Genomic DNA, 25,803 nt, shown 5'->3' with positions numbered 1-25,803 from the left:
GTTGGGCTACATTCGTGGCTATTTTTGACGACACATGGTCCTCAGCTGCACATGTCTTATAGTCCTTCCAGACGTTTAAAAAACAACCCACAAATGGAGTCTGGAGGTACTCAGAGGTTAAGAGTTCTTGCTATCCTGGCAGAGAACCCAAGTTTAGCTCTCAGTGCCGTCATCCAGTAGCTCACAATAGCCTGTGACTCCAGCTTCAGGGAATCCAATAACGTCTGCATAGCCCACACTCAAGTACACAGAAAAATACATGGATGCGAAATTAAAGATGAAGCCATTTTAAAGTACATCAATGTTTTTTTTAAATCAAGAACTAACATAACATCCTCTAAGGATTTCTTCTCTGTCATCTGAGAGAAATAGCCGCAACTGAGGGGTTTTAAACTGGACATCTTAGAAGCAGTGCTGAGTGTTCTGAGTGGTAGATGCTGACACCAGTGTGTGGTCCTGTGCTTGTGAGGTTGGTTCGGGCTGTCTGGTCATTGCTCTGTATTTGTACCTCAGTTAGTGTTGCTCGGCGTTAAGGGATGATCCCTAATGCCCACAGGTGTTAGAAGCCACAAGATCATCTCTCCATGATTGCCCTGCTGGTTTCCAGGAAAAACTGTCCTTTTTCCCCAACTCATAAAACTAGCATGGTCCTGAGTGAGCTGAAGACACTTGTGTGGTCAGAGGAGTGAAGAGAGGGCTCTTCACTGGCATCTCCACGTCTAGAAGACTGTTTCTAATCTTAACCATAGGTGTCTAGGAGGATTTTTTGTGGTAGGGCATTCATGATTATCACACAAATGTTTGTTATTCCCTGGCTGCTAAGTTTTGTAGGTATCCCAAGGTAAAAAGTTCAGCTAGTGAACCAGCCAACTTGTAAATATGTTGGAGCTGACAGGAGAGAGATCTACCGAGCATAGAGTGATTACTGTACTTCTAGGCAAGGAGTAGGCAAGAATGTGTTCATTAAGCTGACAATGGAGGGAAGAAGGAAGCTCACAGGGAGAGCTGCAGGGGTGTGTTCAGGTTGCCAGACTGACACATGTGCATTTTCTAATTGCAACATAGTAATTTACTGCAACAAGAACATACTTTTCTGCTGATGTTTTAGTAGAATTGTTCTAATCCCGACTCTTAGAAACAAAGTCTAGTGTGGTCTGCTGCCTCGTGGTTCGTGTTAAATTGAGAAATGTACAATTTTTTAAATTTTTTTATTTATTTTTACACTCCAGATTTTATTCTCCTTCCAGTCTACCCTCCAATTATTCCATATCCCATCCCTCCTCCCAACCCTGTCTCCACGAGGATGTCCCCACCCCACCAGACCTCTAAACTTCCTGGAGCCTCCAGTCTCTTGAGGGTTAGGTGCATCTTCTCTGACTGAATCCTGACCCGGAAGTCCTCTGCTGTGTATGTGTTGGGGGCCTCATATCAGCTGGTGTAGCTGCCTGGTTGGTTAGCCAGTGTCTGAGAGATCTCTAGGGTCCAAGTTAATTGAGACTGCTGGTCCTCCTACAGGGTTGCCCTCTTCCTCAGCTTCCTCCAGCTTTTCCCTAATTCAGGAAAGGAGTCAGCAGTTTCTGTCTATTGGTTGGGTGCACACATCTGCATCTGACTCTTTCAGCTGCTTGTTGGGTCTTTTGGGTGCAGTCATGATAGGTCCCTTTTTGTGAGTGCCCCATAGCCTCAGTAATGGAGTCAGGTCTCCTGCAGCCTCCCCTTGAGTTGGATCCCACTTTGGTCCTGTTGCTGGACCTTCTTTTCCTCAGGCTCTTCTCCATTTCCATCCCTGCAAGAGAAACAAACAGTTTTAATTGAGACTCTGTCAAGATTTCCACCTAGAGACCTGTTGCTGTTTTTCTCATCTGTGAGTTTTTTGTCTCCAAGGAAAGCAGGGCTGCAATTTTTTCCTACTAGGTAGACTCCATGGTATATTCTTATTTTCAAAGTACTTGTATAGCTTGGGACATTTTGATGAGTAGTCACAATGTGTGGGAAAGCATGACATGCAGCACACTCCCTCCATCTCTCCCCATGACTGCCCACAGACAGGAGTAGGAAATGCCTTGGACATGCCGAGCCAACAATAACACCTGAATGACTTTATCCAGTCCTTGCTTTTGTTTCCTGTAACCCACATGTTAAAAAAAACAAAAGTTCTTTGACAGTCTGCTATACTCATAGATTGATATCTTGGTCAGCCACCATCAGAGAAGCTTCCTCCTGCTATAGACAGAGCAAGTACAGAGACTCAGAACTGGATCATGCGCACAGAGTGAGAGGACTTAGAACCGAATCCTAAACGGAACGTCCTCATCAAACTCTTCTCAGGACTCGGGAAGCCCTGTAGAAGAGAAGCCAGAACAATTGTAAGAGCCAGTGTGGATGGAAGAGAGTAAAAAAAAAAAAACAATCTTTCTAGACACCATAGAACTGACATACATAAGAACTCACAAAGATTGTGGCAGCATACACAAGACCTGCATAGATCTAAGCCAGATGGGGTCCCTACACTGAGAAGAAGAGTAGACACAAGTTCTCATCCTTAACCCAGAAGTTGTCTCCAAAGGATAGCCACCTACAAAGGAAAAATTAGTTTTCTCTAACAGAGTCCCCACTGGGTATGCAAAACACACTCAAGAGCAGACCATGGCCAACACAAAACAAACTCAATAGTATTTTTAGAGGATTTTTGGGGGGATTGTGGTGCTTTATCTGGACATTTTTCCACAGGTCTTTTACTTATGTATCATGGTTTCCAATTTTGTGCCTTTATGCTATTCTGTGAGTGTGTACCTGTGTTTTTTTAATTTTTTCTTTCATTGAAAATAGATTCAATGAGTCGTGTGAGGTTGTCCTTGACAATGGGGACCCACTATCAGTTTTCAGCGAACAATCCTTTATCTTACCACCAGTCTATGTTGTTTGGAGATTTCCATTGGACCACCTTGGCCAACAATTCAATTGAATGCATCCCAGTCCCATCACTAAAAGCCATGGCTGGCTACAAAAGATGTCCAGTTGAAACTCCATATCCCTCATTATAAGAAGTTCTCATTAGGATCTCCTTCATAGATTCCAGGATGTTTCCAGTGTACTAGGTTTCCACTTCCCCATCTGCCCCACCAATTCCATCCATCTCTCCCTACATTTTTCCCGCCATTATATTCACCCCCCACACCTGATCTCTCCAGCTCATGTCACCACCTGCCCAAGTCCACCCATAAAATCTATTCTATCTCCTCTACTCAGGGAGATCCATGTGCCCTCTCCCACCCCCTTTATCACTCTTCTTTAACTATCATACATTTCTATGAATTGTAGCTTAGTTATAATTTGCTTACCATTTATAAATGAATACATACCACATTTGTCTTTCTGGATCTGGGTTACCTCAGTCAGGATGACTTTTCCTGTTTCTTCCATTTGCCAGTGAACTTGTGATATCATTTTTTAGCAGCTGAGCAATTCTTTACTGTGTGAATGTGTTACATTTTCTTTGTCCAATCTTCTACTGAGGGACACCTAGGCTGTCTCCAATTTCTGGCTATTGAATAGAGGATCAATGTACATGTTTGAGCAAGTATCTCTCTGGCAAAATGAAGTGTCCTTTGGATATATACCCAAGAGAGGTATAGTTGCATCTTGAGATAGATCAATTCCCAACTCTCTAAGGAACTGCCATATTGATTTCCTTAGTGGCTCTATAAGACCCAATGATTATGATGAAGGAAAATAATACTGCTCAGAGAGAGCAAAATGCAGTCTACAAAACATGCCAGAACTAATGGCTGAATTCTGGCAGTCATGGAAAGTTAGCTAACGTACAACTACTAGCTGAATTACCCATCTAACAGGAACAACCTACTGGAAAAATTTTAATTACCACATAAATCTTAGGGAAAATAAAGAAAACCCTTAGTAAGTGGAGAGATAAAGATAGCATCGTAAAGTAGAAAACTCAATAATGAGTTTAAGGTGTTAATTTAGTATTGCTCATCAGACCAAGTGTGATAGTAGACCCAAGCACTGAAGCGGGAAGATTAGGCTTTCAGATCAGCCTCTGCAATACAGTAAGTTCAAGGCCAATCTGGGCTACATAAAAATGTCTCAAGGCATTAAAGCAAAAAAAAAGTAAATGGATACAAGGTATTTTCCAACTGCAATTATAATTGCTTGACCCAGGACCTGCTCTCTTTCTGACCCAGTTTATTTAGACTGACCTAATAAATTCTTTGTTTGTTTGCATTTTTTTTACAAGTAAAGGTTCAGTTCAAGCACACATTTTTCATAGTCCTTTTTTGTGGAAGTTTATGTGGATCTGCAAAAGATCTAGAAAAGCTAAAACAAAATAACGAAATTTAAAAATGTATACTGACAGATTTCAAGACTTAGAGTTCAGAAATGTATCTAGAAATATCTATTTATCTCTAACTATATAGAGATTTATCTACATTTGTATGTTTGTAATATATATCTACATTATCTGTGTTTCCTCAGAAAAGCAGAATCAATAGAAGAGATATACATAGAAACATAGATATACACATAGGAGATGTAAAAATAAATAACTAAGTATATGATAGATCATACATACATACATACATACACAGCAAGACAAACACACAGAAAAACAGATTAGAAGGTATTGGCTTACCTGACAGTGAAAGCTGACACACTCCAGGAGGAATCAAAAAGCTGAAACCTCACAGAGCCAATGGTATAGTTCTGAAGGTCTGAAGCCTTTAGAGTTTAGATCCATAAAAACTGATTGCACAGTTCTAAAACAAGGCTAATAATCTAAAGATCTAGAAAGAGCCAGTGTTTCAAGTCCTTGAAAACTTGATTGGATTGCAAAAGGCCTAAGAGATGAATAAGACACACTTATGGGTTTCTCTATGATGGCATTCCTAAAAACAATCAAATCTTTAGTGCATACGCATATGCACACACATATGTATGCACACACACGCGATCAACGTGTACTATTTTCTTAGTGGAAGGATTGACAGATGCTGGTAATATTTGGGAGCCTGAAAAACACCTAGACTGTACAAAGTTAACAGAAGCTGTTCTTGATGCTCAAAGGCTAGAAAGTTCAGGAAACAGTGTAACAAAAGAAAGTTTTGTCTGGCTGAATCTGATGAGGGTAAATCCAAGAGAAAAAGAGACACTGCTGACAAGCCAAGAGGCCGTGCCAAAGACCCTGATCCTAAAGAAGCAATGAGTGTCATAGACAGAAATGAGAATCAAACTTCTCATGAAATGGGTGGGTTCACAACAGGCTGGGTGCTGGCACAGAAGTAGGTATAGAAATGGTGCTGTTGTTTATTTATAATGAGAGATCAACTTTGCATTCTTGTCCAGAACATGAAATGCAAAAAAAAAAATTCTTCTCTCTCTCTCTCTCTCTCTCTCTCTCTCTCTCTCTCTCTCTCTCTCCCCTCTCTTTCTTCTTCTTCTTCTTCTTCTTCTTCTTCTTCTTCTTCTTCTTCTTCTTCTTTTTCTCCTCCTCCTCCTCCTCCTCTTCCTTTCTCTCTGTCTTTCTGAGGGGTGTTAGTTGGATGGTTCTTAAATAATAACGTAGTTAAAGCCACTAACTTACTGAAAGTTGAGCTCGTTGTGTTGGTCTTGAATATATTGATAGTTGCTGGAATCTGGATGGTTTGGGTTTGGGTTTTGTATTAATAATGCTGGTTCTTTAAGAGTGAACAATAAAAGCTTCCTGTAGTTGCCTCCTTTAGCAGAATAGAGCATTTGCTCTTGTGGTTTATTTCCTCTGCATTGGGAAATACTCTTTTCTAAACATTGGTGGAATTGCCCAACCAGAATTTGTTTTTTGGACTGCATTGCAGAAGGACAATTCTAAGCTTTTTGTTTGTGTATTATGGTGGCTATTTTTGACATGGCTGTCAACCTTGACTACGTTTGATCAACTTAAAACTCAGATTTCTGGTCATACCTATGTGACATTTCTTCCATCGGTTTATTTGAGGTGAGAAGACTCACCCTAAACCTGGATCGCACCTGCTGGAGGCAGTGCCTACTGAGGAGGGGAAAAGCTTTGATTTTTGCCTGTTTGCCCTCACTCTCTCTGAATCAGCCTATGGTTGTGGCTGGTATTAAATCCAGCTTCATTAGGGATCAGCACCTATCCAGGAATCCTCCAGGATGCTAGAACAAGTTAGGACTGTCAAGACACCTAACCTCATGGACTGAACAACTATTAAATTATCATCCTTTCTGTCATCAGATAGCCATCGTTAGACTACCTAGACAGCAACCTGTGAGCCAGTGTGTATGTGTGTTTCATTAATATGTGGAGAAATAAATATATCCATATATATTCAATCAGTTGTGTTCTTTTGGAGAACCCTAATATGTGTGTGTGTTCATAAAATACATATCTTTTTTTTAAAAAAAATTCACCTTGGCAAAACATGGGTGAGAAGCCAAGTTCATGACACCCCACGGCTGTGAGAAACATTAAAATTAAAAAAAAAAAACCAACCTCAGAATGAGCTGATTTTTTCCTGAAGCTGTAACCTTTTAAATTAAATAGATGATTCTGTAGTTCATTGTATGACTGAATTTGGATAATTTCAAAGCAGCCACATCAGAATTGAGATCTATAGTATCAAATAAATTCAACAACCAATTTGCAAAATTCCAAAGTCAAGCATGGTGAATCAATGAGTTTTATTGGGGTTACTTATAGTAGTATGAGTGAGGAGTTACTTACAGGAACAGAAATGGCTCAAAGCTGTGTTACCACAAGTCCACATTAGCAAAGGTGACAGATCACAAGAGCTGAAAACAACCTACAGGCAGTTCAACAGATGGTATCTTTTCCCAGTGGCTCAGTTGGTCTGAGCCTCTTTTGGACAATTCACCTGGTATTTGTTTCTTCTGAGCAGTTTGGCTATTTTCTGCTTCTTCAAGATTCCTTGGCTAGTCTCTGTTTCTTCTAAGCTGCTGAGTTTATCTGAGAGTGATTCTCAGCAGTCTTTTCTGTTTATATACTCTTGGTGAAAGAAAGACCTAGTGAATCTGTAGGTTTCAGGAACTTCCTAGAACTATTTTGTTTATCTTCTGTCTTGAAGAGATTCCCTGAAGCATGGAATGTGCTACTTCCCTTTAAAACGGTGTTTCTCAATCTGTGGAGAGTGACCCCTACAGGGGTCACATAATCAGGTGTCCCACATATTAGATATTAACATTGTGATTCATAACAGTAGCAAAGTCACAATTATGAAGTAGTAATTAGGTGATTTTAGGGTTGGAGGTCACCACAACATGTATTAATGAGTTGCAGTATTAGGAAGATTAGAGTCACTGCTTTAGAACACCTTTTTGTTTCTCCTCCCTGTAAATTTCCTGTCCTTTAATCTCCCACTGTTTTATTTCTCTTTATGTCATATGTCTTAAGAAACTTTCTTCCAAGGAATTGTGGTTTCAGAATGTTATCTATTTATTTATGGTCTATTTTATTTTGAAAATGGTAAGCAGTGGTTAATAAATAGTTTCATATCTCCTTTTTAAAAAATCAGGGCTGGAGGAGGGATGATTCAGTGTTTAAGAATACCTACTGTTCTTATTATAGAGGACTGAGTTAGATTCCTGGCATCTACACTGGGCAGTTCACAAATCCAAATCCCTCTTCAGGACTGTGTGAACACCTGCTTTCACACACACACACACACACACACACACACACACACACACAATTATGAAGTAGTAATTAGGTAATTTTAGGGTTGTGTGTTGAATTGTGGTTTCAGAATGTGTGTGTGTTTCATATCTCCTTTTAAAAAAATCAGGGCTGGAGGAGGGATGATTCAGTGTTTGTGTAGAGGACTGAGTTAGATTCCTGGCATCTACACTGGGCAGTTATGAAAATATATATATATATGTATGTATATATGTAATTTAAAGTATTTAAACTTTATCTTCTTCATGTATTACATTCTGGCCACTGTTCCCTACTTTCTTCTCCTCCCAGTCTTTTCCCCCACCTCACTTTTCCCCAGATCTCCTCCTTCTCTGTTTCCTGTCAGAAAAGAGCAGGCCTCCAAAGGATGGCAACCAAATGTGTCGTACAAGTTACAAAAAGACTCGGCACATACCCTCCTATGAAGGCTGAACAGGGCAACCCAGCAAGAAGAAAAGGGTCCCAAAAGCAGGCAAAAGAGTCAGAGACACTCCTGCTCACACAGTTAGATGTTCCACAAGAACATTAAACTATACAACCAAACATATATGCAGAATAGCTAAGTGAGACCCATATAGGCTCCCTGATTGTCACTTTAGTCTCTGTGAGCCCTTATGAGACCTGGTTAATTGATTCTGTAGCCATATTCTTACAGTGTCCTTGACCTCTCTGGCTTCTACAGTCCTTCCCCCCCCTCCACCCCCACCTTCCTTGGAATTCCCTGAGCTTCCCCTAATGTTTGGCTATGGGTCTCTGCATCTGCTCTACCAGTAACCAAATGAAGTCTCTCTGGTGATGATTACGCTAGGCTCTGGTCAAGAAAAGTAAAAGCATAAAAATAAACAGTGGAAATGTACCATATTACAGATAAATAAATCACTTTAATCCAGAATTCATAAATTGTTCTTCTCAAATTAGCAATAAAAAAGTAAAAAATAATAATAATAATTAAATATGGACCTAAACTGTGCACGGGCATTTCCCAAAACAAACTATCCAAATCAACTATAAATGTATGTATCAAAAAGGGACTTGACTGCACATATAAACAGAGGACTGATCTAAGTACAAGATGAAAGACTGTTCTAATCCCACAGCTGCTGATGTAGGAAACGCTGGTAAGAGAAAACATTGCTAGAGCTCTTATTTATTGTTGGCAGAAAGTTTGTAAATAATGACTTGGTAACACCTGATAAAATGAGCCACGCTAATCCACCAATTCAGAAAGTCCTCTTCATGGGATGAATAAGTGAATCCACATGTGTCCAAAAGAGTTGAGCAAGAACATTCCCAGCAGCTCCTTACAACATCTCAAATGAGAGGTTCCAAATGGCTGGAGTGGGGAAGATCAGTGGACTCTGTCGTCTTCGTAAGAGGAAATATTACTGGGCAAAACAAACAAACAAACAAACAGAAAAAAATGGCTATCATGTTTGTAAGAAAGACGTGACCATAAACTCCAGACACGAAAGAATGTATGACTGTATACAATACAAGAATGTTTATATGAGCTGCAAAATGAGGCAATCAATCAATGAGGCTTAAATCTTAGTAGTTCTGGTCCCTAAAACATCCAGCAGTGTCAGTGACCATCCAGGGACAGGGCCAACTCGATATGAATGATAGTTGCTTGTTGCAAACATAGATTAAAAATTAAGCAGGGCTGGAACGATGGCTTGGTGGATAAGTGGGCATGGCGGCCCCTTGATCACATCTGCAACTAACTAAGGCCTAAGCAGGCAGGGACACCTGGAAGGAATTTTCCTTGACTGGGTCATTTGAGGACACCCTGCGTCTGTGCCACAAGTCCTGCATTCTACATAAAGGACATGAAAGAAGGAAGCCGTTGCTTTTCGCTGGCCCCTCACTCTTGCTGACACCTTCATTCCTATCAGTGCCCACTGCTTTTGGATCCGGATTCAATATGGTAAACTGAAGACCAGCTGAAGGAAGGGCTCCTGAATGTTTGGACTTTGCATTCTTAGACAGCCATTGTTGGGCTTCCAGAATTATGGCCTGTAAGCCACTCTAATAAATCACACACACATGCACACACGCACGCGCGCGCGCACACACACACACACACAGGTGTTCTGGCTTTTGCTACAGGGATCTGAGCACTCACACTTAGAGAAAATCTATTGTATTAATCAGAATATATATATACATATATATACATATATGTGTGTGTGTATATGCTGTATGTGTATATATATGGTGTGTGTGTGTGTCAAGGAGAGAGAGAGAGAGAGAGAGAGAGAGAGAGAGAGAGAGAGAGAGAGACTCAAGCACTGTAGGAGGCAGAGACACGAGGATCTCTTAGGCTTGCTGTCCTAGTTCTAGATTTGGTGAAAATAACTTAAAGGATGATACCGCAGGCACCCAGTGCCCTCCTCTGATCTCCATGCACACACAGAGGCATACATACCTGAACACCTATGTGCTCATAAATAACATATACACACTCACACATGCCCATATATACATACAAAAATAAATAATTAACATTCTTGTAAGATCTGTAAACATTATACATATAGCATACATAAATATGTTAAAACAAATCATAAAGGTGTTTTAGTTGTCTGAACTATTTGTAATGCAAGCCCATACCATGACTGTGACGTAAAATAAGATGTTTCACATCCATTACAGCATCACTAACATTCCAGTAAAGTGGACCATATGTCAACATCACAGCACGGTCTAGGTAACTTTCATGTTCAACACTGTTGAGACATTAAGTGATTGAGGCTTTGTAGATGCCTTTTGGAAACATTTTGATCAGAACTACCAAATGTATAGAAGCTTGAAAAGAAAGCTTTCTTTTCTCTATTCATGCTCACTTCCAACATGTACCAAGTACAAGGTTGTTCCTGTCAGCATTTTCCCCTTGCCCCTGGGAAGGGACATCTACAAGCAGACACTCTGGGAGTTCTCCCCCAAACAAAGGAAAGCAGATGAGAATGCCCGCATGGGCATCAAAAGAAGTTAGAAATCGCAAATGCCTGTGTGGGCAACAAAAGATGCCAAGCCTCCACAAGGAAGGAAGGCAACAGTGCACCGCTGTTTGCCTGAGACACTAGGTTCTGTGACAACCCTCTTACTTGACCATGGCTTCTTAAACTCCTGACATCATGTGTAAGTGCTCAAATGTTTACTATATGATGGTCCAGGCAGTGCTGAGAAAGATGTCCTTATTTCTTAGAGTAAATGTAAAGTTTGGTCCCTTATAAGATCCAAATAGCCTGGGTTTTCATGAATGAAATATGAGTTAGGCCAGATGACAAGGTAGTCATGTTTGTGCCATGTGGAAAGAGTTGAAGGAGACATTCTAGACAAAGACAGTTAGGACTGGCCTCAGTATAAAGGAAGGAGGACAAGTGACCTTTCCATGTTTCCACAGGTGACAAAAGACGTCTCTCCTCCATGAGACCAATGGCATTGTCAAACCCACAGCCTTGGCTTTCTCTGCAGAGACCCAGTATTGGGTGTTGAGGATTCCAGTTAACTCTTCCTCCTTCTGCTTTCCATGAGCATCCCCTGCAGCATCAGACCCATAGACTGTGAAACACAACCCTGGACGTTCTTACAACTTGAAAGAGGAGATGAGATGGGCTGTAAGATTGTAGTGATAGGGCCCTCCACTCTGCTTCACACAGCTGTTTTCATTTCACCTCGTCAGATAGATCGATAGATAGATAGATAGATAGATAGATAGATAGATAGATAGATAGATAGATGATATAAATATCAGATATAGATATAGATCAGATATAGATATAGGCATATATATTTTGGCCCACATTATTTGAATGCCAATGATGCTGTAACATATGTGAAACATCCTATTTTACTTCACAGTCATAGTATGGGCTTGCTGGATCAGCATTATGAATAGTTCAGGTAATTAAACACCTTTACGATTTTGCTGTAACATATATACATGTTATGTATACTATATATGTATATAGCAAATTTAACATATTTACATATGATATAACTTTTACAGATCTTACCGTATCAAGATATATTTACGGATTTCACATATATCAAGATTTCCAGTGAGTTATTTATTTCTGAAAGACGGACCTAGCAGGCAAATGAATCTCATAAAACCACAGCTTTGTATAAATTATTCTGATCTCCCAAGAAGTGATTGAAGACATGAAAACTGCCCAGTTTAGAAAAGGTGGAGTAGTAGAGACACCCATTATTTTCCTGTGGCTTTATAGGCCTAAAGCAATGCACCAAATGTATGTCTGCAGGAAGACAATTGTGTTATAGGCAGGGACAGAAATTAAGTAGGAAATAGCAAACAAAGGCCAGATAAAATCCAGAAATACTGAACTGTATATCAGTAAACAAACAAAACTCTAACACCAGGTTCTATAACATGTATATATGTTACAGCAAATCGTAAAGGTGTTTTAATTACCTGAACTATTCATAATGCTGATCCAGCAAGCCCATACTATGACTGTGAAGTAAAATAGGATGTTTCACATATGTTACAGCATCATTGGCATTCAAATAATGTGGGCCAAAATACATCCTAGTTAACTTTGGTTGTCGACCCAACACCATCTAGAGTCATCTTAGAGAGGACTGTCCTCATTATTAATTGATTCCCAGAGGGCTTAGCCCACTATGGGCAGCACCATGCCTAGGTAGGTTGTCCTGGTCTGTATAAGGTATGACCACTCTGGAAATTAGTCTGGAGGTTCCTCAGAAAACTGGACATTCCACTACCTGAGGACCCAGCTATACCTCTCCTGGGCATATACCCAAAAGATGCTCCAACATACAACAAAGACACATGCTCCACTATGTTCATAGCAGCCTTATTTATAATATCCAGAAGCTGGAAAGAACCCAGATACCCTTCAACAGAGGATTGGATTCAGAAAATGTGGTACATCTACACAATGGAGTACTACTCAGCTATCAAAAACAATGACTTCATGGAGTTCATAGGCAAATGGATTGAACTAGAAAATATCCTGAGTGAGGTAACCCAGTCACAAAAAACACACATGGTATGCACTCACTGATAAATGGATATTAGCCCAGAAGCTCAAATTACCCAAGATGCAATCCACAGACCACAGGAAGCTCAAGAAGGATGACCAAAATGTGGATGCTTCACTTCTTCTTAAAAGGGGGAACAAAAATAATCATAGGAGGGCATATGGAGGCAAAGTTTAAGGCAGAGACTGAAGGAACAGCCATTCAGAGCCTGCCCCATATGTGGCCCATATATATACAGCCACCAAAACTGGATAAGATTGATGAAGCTAAGAAGTGCATGCTGACAGGAACCGGATATAGATCTCTCCTGAGAGACATAGACAGAGCATGTCAAATACAGAGGCAAATGCTAGCAGCAAACCACTGAACTGAGAATGGGACCCCCATTTGAGGAATTAGAGAAAGGATTGAAAGAGCTGAAGGGGCTTGCAACCCTATAAGAACAACTATGCCAACCAACCAGAGCTCCCAGGGACTAAACCACTACCCAAAGACTATACATGGACTAAACCATGGTTCCAACTGCATATGTAGCAGAGGATGGCTTTGTTGGGCACCAGTGGAAGGAGAAGCCCTTGGTCCTGCCAAGGTTGGAGCCCCAGTTCAGGGGAATGTCAGGGGAGGAGTGGTAAAGGGGGTGGGGGGGACACCCTTATGGGGGAGAGGGAGGGGGAGGGAATAGGGTGCTTATGGACAGGAAACCAGGAAAGGGAATAACATTTGAAATGTAAATAAAGAAATATATCTAACAAGAAAGAAAGAAAGAAAGAAAGAAAGAAAGAAAGAAAGAAAGAAAGAAAGAAAGAAAGAAAGAAAGAAAGAAAACAAGCAAACCATGAGTCTATGATCAAACCAGCAAGCTGTGCTTCTCCGTGTTTTCTTCTTCTATCCTGACTTCCTTCAATGATGGGTTGGTAGCTCTAAGACGACATAATCCCTTTCCTCCCTCCGCTATTGATCAGAGTGTTTTACACAACAACAGTGAGCGGGGGTTGAAGATAAAACAGAAAAGGAGAGACATAGAGCTCCACAGGTTCACAACATGGCACCCCACAGAAACACAACTTAAAGTGAAATACTTGTGACCCAGTAACAAGCAGACACTGGAGCGAAGGCCCCTGGATTTCCTGGTGCTGTGGTGGGGAGGGGATAATCTTAACCAGGGGACTTATAGACAAAGCTTTCAGCCATGGAGAGATGAAGACTGTTCAATTTTAAATCTTTGGGTCACAAGACTAAATGGACAACTATCCTCGAAACTAGCTGTGATTTGGATGAGCACAGGTCTCTGTGATAGAAAATGCAAGGTTGCATTGCAATGACGCAAAGAAAGTGTGCATTTGGGAACAGTGGCCTGAACTCTGGATAGAAAAACAACACCTAGAGTTTGAATACATGGTGGATATTTAGACAGAGAACAGTGCGTCCAGGACACATGAATGTCTTGGTGCCTGTTCCCCATCCAGCCAGTGCAGCATGCCTTGATTTGACTGCTTTTTATTCTTCTACAGTGCCCTGGAGATGCTACATGGACCATTGCTTAGGTATCTCCATACCCATGTTCAAAACCTGGTATATGGGAGCTCTGGTATATGGGAGCACCTAATCAGGCCATCTCCAAGAGGGACAGTGACACATGAACACGATGAGGCAGGAAAGGAAGAGCTCAGCTGTAGCAGAATTTCCCCCTAATTAATTGATTGGATAATAAAGACAAGAAGCCAATCACTGGATGAGGAGGAGGTGGGTCTTCAGGTCCGTGAGAGGAAGAAGGAACATAGAAGGAGGGCACTTCATTTTGGATGGTGAGGCAAGAGTGAAAGCAAGATGGATGTCGACCCGGTACTGTTAGATCTGGTGGCACAATCCATCAATCTGCCAATGGAAGATTTCTAATGTAGAATACTTGATGGTTTAGGATGATAGATTCCATGCCCAGCGGTTGTGTTATCTGTTGATTCTAAACTAAGATTGTCTGGTGTTTTCCATTTCACAGAGACGCAACTAAGTTCCAAGGAAAAGGTAACCACAACGGAGCATGGGTTGGCGAGAGTGCACCCCCAGCTAGCTGTGGAATTTTGGGAGTGCAGAGCAATTTCCACAGGGACTGAGAGCAAGTTCAGAGCTCTAGAGAGGCAGAGCCAGCAGTTGGTGGGAGAGGCGTTGTTAGGAGGAACATAATGTCTTCAACCCGGACTATGTACCGGGCTGGAAATAGACCGAGACCACTGGCCATTGCCAAGCCAGCAACAGATTGGCCTGATTTTGAGTCGCTGCCCAAAGGGAATCGCCCTTCTCCTGCATTCCGTCTTCCTCCCTAGGACCCAGAAGGCCAGCCTCCTCACCCAGCATTTGGCTTCTATCTTTATTATCAATTAACTAGGGGAAGATTCATGTCTGAGAACTGGAAACTGTAGGAAGGGTTAGGAAATGAAATGCCTCTTCATCCTTTGTTGCCTTGAGAGGAAGAAATAGTGACTGTTCCCTCTTTCCATTCTTCTATTCTAGGTTTGTTCTGTTCCATCTCCTGAACCACCATCTGATATGCATTTCTTCTCTTCTCTCTTACTTCACAGTCCTTTTATCTTGCTCTAGTGCCCTCTCCTCTCTGCCACTTATTACTAATGCTTTTATTTTTTACAAATTTTCCAGTTCCTTGTTTATACCGGAAGACTATGACAACTTTCTTTGCTCTCTATATCGATAGTGTGGCTATTTCCTGTGGGGTTTTTTAATATATTTCAATATCTGGTTTTTTTTTAGTGTTTTTACTGTTTTCTCTTGGTGGTAGTGAAGATGAAAACATCAAGAGAAAGCTGCATGCGAGGAAGGCCTGCGTGTAACACTGGAAGCACTTCTGTCTTAGTTAGGGTTTGCATGGCTGTGAAGAGACACCATGCACAAGACAACTCTTACAAAGGAAAACATTTAATTGGGGCTGGCTTACACTTTCAGAGGTTCAGTCCATCATCATCATGGCAGAATGCATGGCAGTGTGCAGGCAGACATGGTGCTGGAGGAAACAGGAGTTCTGCATCTTGATCTGACTACATCTAAGAGAAGATTGTCTCTTCCAGGCGAATAGAAGAAGGGTCTCAAAGCCCACTCCCACAGTGACACACTTCCTCCAACAATGCCACACCTACTCCAACAAGGCTACACCTCCTAATAGTGCCATTCCCTGGACCAAGCATATTCAAACCACCACATTCCACTCCCTGGCCCCCATAGGCTTGTTCAAACACATGAGTCTATGTGGGCCATACCTGGCCATAGCACAATGAAAAATAAATTTAGTCCAACTTCAAAAGTCTCCACAGTCTATAGCAGTCTCAACAATGATAGATAGAAGTCCAAAGTTCGAAGTCTCTTCTGAGATCCATCCAATCAGTTAACTGTAATCCCCTATAAAATCAAAATCAAAACGCAGATTACATACCCCCGACATCACAGGTTATACGTTACCATCCCAAAAGGCCATAGTGAAGAAATAAACTGGACCAAAGCAAGACCAAAAACCAGCTGGGCAAATGCCAAACTTTGTATTTCTATGTCTCATGTCAAAGGGCTCTTCAGATCTCCAGCTCAGTTCCTGGTTTATTAACTACAGCACAATTACTCCTCTTTGGATGGTTCCACTCCCTGATAGAAGCTTCCTCAGCAGTTATGCCATGGCTCTGGCACTTAGAAATATTGGGGCCCCCAAGACAAATTCAGTGTTACCACTTCTTGTTCCAATGTCTGAGATCTACATGCAATCTTCTGGGCTCCTCCCAAGGGCTTGGGTCACATCTCCAGCTCTGTCCTCTGTAGCACTCCAGGGTCTGGTTGAAGCCATTTCATTGCTGCTGCTGTTCTTGGTGGTCATCCCATTGTAGTGGCATCTCCATTATGCTTAGGTCTTCTGCTACAACTAGGCTTCATCATAGCTGCCCATAGGATCCCTTCATGGTGCCAAGCCTCAGCTTCTTTGCATGACCCCTTCAGCCCTGGGCCCTCAACTGCAACTGAGGCTGCACCTTTACTAATGGCCCTTCCTGGCCTCTCACACTGCCAGGTCTTTGCTGCTCTCATGGTCTTCAAAACCAGTAGCACCCAGGTGATTCTTACATATTACCAAGTCCAGCTGCAGCATGAGAAACAACCTTGGCCGTCTCTGGAACACAGCTTCTTTGTGCTCTCAGAAAGCACTTTCCTAAAGATTCGTCTCTGTGATGCTGGACTCTTCTTAATCACTGTTAATTTCCTTAGCTTTAACCAGCATCAGTTGTCCCAGTAGCCATTTCTACTCATGACTGTAAAAGCCAGAGCCACATGGCTAAAGCTGCTGCTTTCTGGGGCTCCCCTCTTGTTTATCAGCTTTCTTTTTTTTTTCCGGAGCTGAGGACCGAATCCAGGGCCTTGTGCTTGCTAGGCAAGCGCTCTACCACTGAGCTAAATCCCCAACCCCAGTTTATCAGCTTTCTGTTTTCCACCTCCTTCAAGACTATCCTGGAGCTTGCTCTGTAGACTGACCTTGAACTTAGAAATCTGCATAGTTTTGTCTCCAGAATAATGGGATTAAAGACTTTTCAAGGCCATTATGCCCCAAGATCTGGATAAAGCCTGTGTCTTACAGCCTCCCAATCTGGATCACAGGTGTGCCCCCATTTCTGGATTGTAGTTTATTTCAGATTAAAAGTCCAAACAAAAACAATAACCAGGTAATAATAACATCTAACATGATATATAACTATCCCTTGTTTAACCACAAATGCATGAACAATAAGTTTAGCTGGGTGGGATCTTGCCTCACAGTCACCACTCCCTTAATTCTATTTAGTCCTTTTAAAACAGAATTTAATGCCATTTCACTTCCTGAAGCCCTTTTGTTACATGAACCATGCATTTTTTTTTTTATTTTTCCTTTCTAATCTTGCTACATTTGATGAATACTTGCTTCATGAGAGTAAACCAAAGGACAAAGTCTATGCTGGGCTGTTTTGAGACTTTCTTTTTCAATGCAGTTCATTGAAACCTCTTTACCTTAGCCTCAGGTAGACTCTAAAGACGAGGGGAAAAAAGCAGCCACATTCTTCATGAAAATATTACAAGAAGTCTCTAAGCCATATACTAAAATTCTTCTTCTCTGAAACTTCCCGAGCCAGGTCCCCACAGTCCGAATCACCCTCAGAACCAATGTCTTCCATAGCCCTACTAGGATGTCCCAGTAAGTCCCTACTTAAAGCATTCCACCACTTTCTAAATCCAAAGTCCCAAGATCCACATTTCTCCAAACAAAACATGGTAAGGTCTATCACCACAATGCTCCAGTCCCTGGTACCAACTTCTGTCTCAGTTTACTGCTGTGAACAGCCACCATGGCCAAGGCAAGTCTTATAAAGGACAACATTTAATTGGAGCTGGCTCACAGGTTCAGAGCCGAGTGCTGCTTTGTCTATCTGAGAGGATCTATACTTCTGTAGAAATTTTAAGTTCCTCATTTTTGTTTCCCTAAAAAATGTCACTGGGACTTTTGTTGGAATTAGATTGAAAGCATATGTGTTTTTGGTAGGACAGCCAGTTTCACAGAATTGGTTCTTCCAGTCCATTAGCATGAGCACGGTATGTCTTTTCATCTTCTAATTTCTTCCTTCATTTCTTTCCTCACTGTTTTAAAGTTTTCCTTGTAGATCTCTTTCACTTCCTCGGTTAAGTTTATTGCAGTGCAGGTGAGTTTATTGCAATGCAGGGTGTTTTGTTTTATTTGTTTGTTGGTTGGTTTTTGTGAATGAGCTTGTTCTCCTAATTTCGTTGTTAATATATTTGTCATTGATATATAGAAAGACTACTGCTTTCTGTGCACTAATTTTGTGTGCTGCCACTCTTCTGAAAGCATGTTTCCTGTCTACTGATTTATTTAATGGACTCTTTAGGGTCTCTCGTGGGCAGAATCATGTCATCTGCAAATGGGATGATTTGGCTTCTTTTCTTTTGTATCCCTTTGGTTTCTTCTCCTGCCTTGTTGCTCTGGCTGTAATAAAGCATTATATTAAACATGGGTGGAGAAAGTGGACGTCCTTAGCTGTTCCCGAACTTAGTGAAAGTGCCTCAAGTTTATCTTTAGGTTATGCTTCAAGTATTATGTCTCCCAGATGTTTGCTGTACGTAACCTTTATAATGATGAGATGTGTTTTCTCAAACACTTCATCTATTAAGATGATTATAAGACTAAATGAATGATGCATTTTGTCTAAGGTCTTTTCTTCATCTATTAAAATTATTATAGAATTATGGTCTTTGAGGCCATTCATGTCGTGAATTATATCTGCTGATTTACATATTTTGAACTATCCCTTTACCTCTGGAATGAAGACTGTTTGATCATGATGGGCAATATTTTAATATGTTCTTGTATTGGTTTTGCCAGTGTTTTATTAATAATTTTTGCATTTATCCTCACCAAGAGATATTAGTCAATGGTTTTATCTGTTAAATTTTGTCTACCATTGAAATCAGATGAGTCTGGATGTATTTCTTCTTTTCTGTGTTATGGTATAATTTGAGCAGCAGTGGGGTTTGTTCTTTAACTGATTGGAAGAACTCTGTAGGGACTGTCATTACCAGGGCTTTTATTAAGCAATAATATTTATTAGTGATTTGGCCTCATTGTTTGTAATAAGTTATTCAAGTTGTTGATGGAATCATGGCTTTACTTTGCAGAAGTTCATCCATTTCTTTTTGATTTTTTTTCAATTTGGTGTGATATAGGTTCTTAGTGGTTCTTTGGCTGAGCAATTCAGAGGTCTTTGGACAGAAATTACTACAATATTTGTGTTAAATGGACATGGTTTCAAGTTGCCTTCTGAATGGCTATGTACATACCTATATATCAGTGCTGCTCTCAACCTTAATCTGTTTGCAATGGATGATGGGTACTGGAGAGACTCATAACTGGGCAATGTGCTAAGGATGAATGATTATTGAGTCAGTCATAAATGAGACTGTAAAACAACGTAAGGTCAGGATGATGGGGAGGAGTATCACAAAAGAGTGTCTTTCTGGACATGACATGGTCTAGAATTCATGATCCATAAATTCCTAGCAGCATTGACTACCTACATAAAACCTGCACAAGACTGGATTGATCAATAGTCCACCCTGAATGAGGGAGGGGACATAAGGCCCATCTTTTCCAGAGGAACTATAGTTAGTTAAAGGTTGCTAGGGGAAGGTTGAGTCAAATCCCATAGTGGTGTATCATCTCACAGATGAAAGTGGGAATAAAAGGATGGATTTGGTGAGAGAGGGAATGGGGTCAGAGAAGACAATAGGAGGGATTGATCAAAGAACTACATGTTTCATATATGTCAAATTAAAAAAGAATAAAAAATTTACAATATCAATAATCCCAAAGAGGATTAAAATGAAGATATGAATGAAGAAATAGCATTAACTCAAGACTTGTATGAGGAATTCAGAAAGTCTAGGGAAAAAAAACAAGTAAAAATCTCAGGAATGAAAAAATTCAACACATCAGTTTTTTTTTAATTCTTTAGAAAATGTCATTAATAGACTAAACCAAGCTACCCCCACTTCAAAAAAGGGGGATATTAGAAACTGAAAACAAGGTCGAGTATTTCTATATTGAGATATTAATAAAGAAAACAGTACCTAATTGGGATACCAATGGGGGAAAATGGATAAAGGTACATTATGTATACCTACAGACCCACCATAATGAAACTACTAACATTGATCAGTTAATGGGTAAGTGAAGAGTTCGCCTGGTTTACTGAGGGCAGATGCCAGAATTCATGGATGTTCAGGTTCTTCTACAGCAACACACAGACTCACAGAATGCTGTAGTTGTAAGAAAGTCATGTATAAGAGATGATAATAAGACCGGAGAACAGATAGGCGCATAACAGCTTTCTCTCTAGTGAACTAGTGTGGATTTTCAGGTCTCTGTAGAACTCTATCCACTCAACCCCATCACCTAATAATCCCACAAGGAAAGCCTCAGTCCTTCTTTCTCCAGCCTGTGTCATCCTAGGGTTTGGTGCCAATGTCCCTGGGAAATACTTCAGGGCAGATTTATAGTGTTCATGAGTCGCCAGATTCAGAAAACATACTTCATTACCTATCTATGTAGGAGAAATCACATTCCGATGATCTGAAATGCAGATTTACTTGAGTGCTCTGCATCCCAGCTGACAAATCTAGTCTGTCTGCTCCTCCCTAAGCTTCTTGGATTTGAACAAGAGGTATGCATGCCTTCTCCAGGGATTTCAGGTTTCTGCCCACTAAGATTCCACATGAAGCCGGGCAGCCCCTTAGTCAGCATCATATCTATTCATTTCTCAGGATTCCATCAAATCACTGGTTGCCATTCCAACCAATGGCTTCTTGAGGGCACGATGCCCACTTCTCTGAGACTGTTTAATGAGCATTACTATTTAACTTCCGTTCCAACCCCTGCCCAGGTTCCTTGGAGACCTGAAATCCATCCTGACTCACCAAGTGAGCTTTTTAAGACAGCTGTAATGTGTGGTCTTCAAGACCATCTTCCCAAGCCAGCAGAGGCACCAGCAGCATCTGAAGAATGTGTTAGAAATGCACATTATTGACACTGTATGAAGTATTGTCTGCATATTATCTTAGTGACTCTTCTAACATCACAGCAAGGTAGTGGCTAGTGATTGGTTTCCTCTTAGAGATTCAGAGAGGTGATTTTCCCAAAATGCACAGCCAATAAATGGTGATTGTAGAACTTAAACCAATGCACAACTGTCTATAGGCATTAAGCTATACTAAATCCTGAAGCAGAGGGAAGGACCAACATATAACTTAGAGCTGGAAGGATGTGATTTGTTCTTCTAACATTTAACTTCCAAGTAGTTTGGGGCAGACGTATAGAAAGATACTATTCAGGGTGCTAAAACTGAGGAGAATTATAAGTAGACTCCATTCAGTCAAATTTAGGGGTTGGTGTATTATCCAAGTCACCTGAGAATTGTTAATGGTCACATAGCATGGGTTCAAATCCCACCCCTGGTACTAATTTACATCCTTATTTGCATTTCTGCTGCCATGAACAAAATACCATGACCAAAATAATGAAGAATGAACTTTTTGTGGCTTATGATATATCATGTATGGTGAAAAGATTTATTATGGCCTTTCATCATGGTGAGAAAGACTTGGCATGATAGTAAGAGCAATACATTGGATAGTCACATTTTCATCTCCAAGCAAGAAACAGAAAGCATGAACAAGAAGTGCTACAAGGCTAACTCTCATAGCCCACCCTGAATGTGCATCCTCCAACAAGGCTCCGCCTCCTAGCAGTTCCATAACTTCTCCAAACAGTACCATCAAGTGGGTACCAAGTGTTTAAATATATAATCTTATGGACAACAATTCTCACAAACCATCATATTCCACCCTTGGTCCTTATAGTCCTAGCATATGAGTACTCAGGTGAGGTCATGAGACGTTGATGATGTTGTGAAAGGAGGGAAGTATCCTCCAGTGCTCTTTAAGGATCAGAGCTGGGAGGGTGAAAGGTCCTATTATCGAGGTCTATCAGAACTCTGGGGGGGACTGGTTAAAACCCAGCACATTGTGCTCTCCTGGAGATCATTTAGGTCATCATGATACTGGCAGGTGCCACAACTGCAGCTCTTTCTGCTGTGTTCAAGCATATGAGCAACCCAGTCCCATGAGAAAAGAACATCACTTGGGACCACTTCCAGGACACCAATTCCAAGTCTGTCAGGGTTCCAACTGGAAGTATTTGAGGAACATAAAGACTAAGATGTAGAGGAGTACAGAAGAAGCACAAGGGAGTTTCGTAGTTAAAGTCCTTGAATGACCTTCACCCTTCTATGGATCGAGCCACAGCAAGCCAGCTTGAGAAAAGCTGAAGCGATTGGCTGAGGTGCACATGCAGTCAGAAGAGGAGAAGCTCTGCGGCAGCTCTCCTTCCTTCAAAGTCCCAAGAGTCTCTCCAGAGCCTCCGCCCAGCTTAAAGCTAATGGCCAGCTCTGTCCTTGACAGAGCCCTCACGTGTGACTGCTGAGACAAGCTTGTGGTTTCTTTCCTCACGTGGCTCTTGGCAACTTTTTCTGTCAAAGTATGTCAGATTCAGTTGGACAGCACACACAGCTGTGATTCCCTGGAAGAGCTTGCGCAAGCTGGGGATGGTCCGCTCCCTCAAGGCTGAAGGGAATTAGCTGTTAAAACCCTCTGAGCCTCAGAGAGGTGTTATGGGAAGATTTTCAATGATTTCTTCCATTTGTTTAGTAGCTTTAGTAGCTTTAGAATTACATCTTTTTCCATTCCTTTTTGCAATCTGATTACATTTTTAAGAAGAAACTCACCCGTTTCTCTAAGTTAAATTTATTGACACACACTTCTTATTTTCTTTTGGGTGTCTGCAGGCCCTGGGATGACGCATTTCTTTTTCATTCTGACTGGCTGTTGTTATCTGTGCTTTTTCTCCAGCCTTGAGGGAGTTTTAGTTTAGCACTTGCCTTGCTAACCATCCTACTTTGGGTTTAACTTCCCTTTCTGGTAGATACTGGTTTTATGTTTCTCCTCTCTCTCTCTCTCTCTCTCTCTCTCTCTCTCTCTCTCTCTCTCTCTCCTCTCTCCCTCTCGCTCTCCTCGCTCTCCCTCTCTCCCTCCTTTCCTCCCTCCCTCCCTCCCTCACCAGAATATTCCTAAAAGGAAGGTTCAACAAGGAGGGAAACAAGTGTGTGCAGGGACAGACATGCTCAGCAGAAGACATTTTCCAAGCTGCCCCACACCCCACACACAACCCCACCACTGCTGCTGCTGCTGCTGCTGCAACACCTGCCCCAGCTTCACACTTTCCTCAGTCCCTGCTCCATTCTCCTCCAAGGCAGTTCCAGAAACAGGAACAGAATGTATTCTTGACCCTCTTCACATCAGAGCCTTGAGTATTGATAGTCCCCAAACTAGGGGATATGTCTGCCTGGACCAGGGTGGCAGAAATGCATAGATCACAATGTGGCATGTGATACGTGGTTTGGAAAGCCCCTGCCATCAGAACCTGACCAGATCTGCCCAAGCACTGGACTTTCACACAAAACTCTGCTTGGCAAAAGCCTCCAATGGCTACATGGGAATGATGATGTCAACGCTGACTGGCTTAGCCTTCTGCCCTCACTGCCTCCTTCCCTTGGGGCTTTGAGTGCACTATTGAACCTCTCTATACCTCCATTTCATCATCCATTAAAGAGGCATGATGATGACAACATGTGCCCCCTCAGAACCAAATACATAACAAGGGCAAAGCCTTCTTTAATGTTTTTCTTGCTCAGATTGGAGAAAGCAGGCACAAATCAGTCCTTAACTTGCTGGCTTACCTACTGGCTTGCCCTGTTCTCCCTCCCCTCTGGCTACTCATGCCAAGAAAAAGAGGCATCAGTGGCCTATGCTGCACAACCCATGGCTGCCCTCTTGCATTTCCTGGTCTCACTGAACTTGGGGGCCTCTACCTTACGATTTGGTCATGACTACGCCTGAGAGAAAATCTTTAGAGTTCCCTGTATACACTTCTCATAGATGAGTAGGAAAACATGGGACGAGAGAATAAGATTAACCTTGACAGAATGGTTTGGGTCCTCTATAGCTCTTGTATGCTGGCTGCTCGCTATAGCCTCCATTGGCGTCCCAGAACTGCCTCAGCCTGAGGAAGCCAGCCCATCTTTCCCCTCCATGACCTCTCTTGCCTTTTGTCCCTCTCCTTTTTCAGGAATTCCTAAGCCAATGGCCCCACTTCCAAGCATCCTAGAATAACAAGACTCCCCAGAGCCTTGAACATCTCATTCCACAATTAGAAAGCTGAAGTTGGATTGGAGACAGAAGGAACTTTCTTGGCCAGCCACAGGCCCATAGCTAGACTGATACCGAAGCTGCCAGCTGCAAACCCAGAGCCTCTTCTGTGATGCTCTGCAGATCTAGGGCCATACCAGGCCCTGTCCACTGGCCATGCATTGGTTTCTGCCAGTGCTAAGGATGTGTCCCTATCCCACAGCCAAAAGAAAAGTCTGTGATCTCAAATCACATGCCACCAGACCTCATCATACCTGGGGCCTAAGGCAGGGGTTCCAGACTCATGGATTTTTCAGATGTTTATGTACTGCTTTGCCTTACCCTGTGGACGCCTACTACTAATGCCACGTCTAGAAGTTCTTCATGCCCCCAAAGCCTTTTCTTGGTGATCCTGGTTCTGTGGCTAGATCCTAAACATGAACAATTCCTGCTTTGTGTCAGCAGGAAGATACCTCTGAGTGAGCTATCAGCTCAGCCACACCACCTCTCCCCAGGAGATTGTCACACAGATAGAAAGTCACCTGAGTAGAAAAACCACATGGGTAGAAAAGCTTTACTCACTGCTATTCCTGATTGACAACCTGACTACATCTGGAATGAACTACAATCCAGAAATGGAGGGCACACCTGTGATCCAGATCTTGAGACTGGAAGACATGGGATTCTGAGCTGGATCTTGACATGGGATGACACAAACTTTTGACCCAGATCTTGGGGTATAGTGGCCATGAAAACCTTAGACCCAGGCAAGGCAGTACAAACCTTTAATCACAGGAGACTGAGGCAAGCAGATCTGTGAGTTCAAGGCCAGCCCAGGACAGAGCAAGTTCCAAATTCAAGCTCGGTGATGTGCACCTTTAATCTGGACCATACCTTCTGCTGGAGGCCTACATAAGGACAATGGAAGAAGGAAGACGCCCTCCTTTGCCTGCTTGTACTTCGTTACCAGCACATCTGTTGGAAGCTACTTCTTCAGGATTCCAGGTTATACAGAAGACCAGCTGAAACTACTAGCCTTGTGGAACTGATTCTTGGACTTCCTACTCACAGCGGCCCATTGTTTGGTTAGTCAGACTGCAGACTGTAAGTCATTACAATGAATTCTCTTAATATGCAGAGACATTCCATAAGTTCTGTGGTTCTAGAGAACCGTGACTAATACACTGCCCCTGTGATGGCCTGGAGCCTGAGGCTTGAGAGAGACTATCAAAGCCTCTACA

Source organism: Rattus rattus, chromosome 9 (genome assembly GCF_011064425.1).
Source record: "Rattus rattus isolate New Zealand chromosome 9, Rrattus_CSIRO_v1, whole genome shotgun sequence".
NCBI lineage: Eukaryota > Metazoa > Chordata > Mammalia > Rodentia > Muridae > Rattus > Rattus rattus.
The sequence above is the reverse complement of the archived record's forward strand: the minus strand, read 5'-3'. Positions refer to the sequence as shown.